Genomic DNA, 1,267 nt, shown 5'->3' with positions numbered 1-1,267 from the left:
GGACCTTTGATGACTTACAACATACTGATGATGTCTGAATTGCCTTGGGAGGACTGTCCATTTCATAGCAAAAAAAAAAAAATGAAGAAAACCAACCCTGTTCATAGTATGATGTTCGCAGACATACTGGACACCCTTAGAAATGATCTCAGCTTTTAGAGTTTGTCAACTTTTGTGAATCACATTCTCACAAGGAAGTTAGCTTCACAGTAGTGATTGCAGTTTCTTCGAATTGATGCAACTGATTTAAATGGAAGTTCATCCAATTTATAGTATGAGTCCCTCATCTAAAATACATTACAATATACAACATAAAGATAGGCATTGATTATTTTTCCATAAAAAGTAAGAGTGGTACATACACACTGTATAAATTTAAAGGCATAATTTAAAATTAAAATTAATACTTCATGCATTCCTAACATTAGGGTTTTGATAAATGAACAAAATGTCTTAACACTGTGATGCTTGGCATATATGTCTATGTAGAAATGGAAGCCCCATTTGCTGAGGCAGTAAGTCCTTAGTATGATTAACCTCCAAATATTGGAGAAATGTACATCTTAAATCTCATACATGTTACACATAATGATATAGATAATGTTATTGTGTTAATTATATTTTTATATAACTGCAGATTATATGATATACATATATGACATATGTATAACATGTTTTATCTGTATGAAATGAACATCTGTGTCTACATTATGATTTGTAACACTGATGCTAGTAGTACATACTATAACTACCTTGCATTATTAGAAAAGTGTGTGTACTATTTTCCAAAAGGTCAATACCATCTGCTATGATTGTAAACAACTGGTATACAAAAGCAAAGTTATAAACAAATTAACTATTATTCTATTTATTTTGTTTATTTAATTGGTTACCCAACATGGCTGTGTGCCACTATTGCACTTGTCTGAGCATCATGTCAAGTTGTTTATTTCTGAATTGCTTAGACTGTGAGTTACTTAGACAGATGTTGGCCACTTCACCCCTGGTGGCACATGTAGCGCCTTCCAGCACTAGATTGGCTAATTGTCTGGGGACTGGCTCTCCTCCTGATTCCAACCATGGTCCATGTCAACAGCATTTGGTGTCTTCCACAGTCAGGGTCTTACAATTAACCACTGGTTGGTAATCAAGTCTTCTCACAGAAATCTGTCTTGTTTGTATTGTGAGACCTAGTAGGTCTCTCTGGTGATCAGCTCCTTGTGGATATAGAACACATCATGGATCAGGGCCAGCACCAAAGGCAAGA

The sequence above is a fragment of the Jaculus jaculus genome, chromosome X, assembly GCF_020740685.1.
Source record: "Jaculus jaculus isolate mJacJac1 chromosome X, mJacJac1.mat.Y.cur, whole genome shotgun sequence".
NCBI classification, from domain to species: domain Eukaryota; kingdom Metazoa; phylum Chordata; class Mammalia; order Rodentia; family Dipodidae; genus Jaculus; species Jaculus jaculus.
This window is presented reverse-complemented; position numbering follows the sequence as displayed.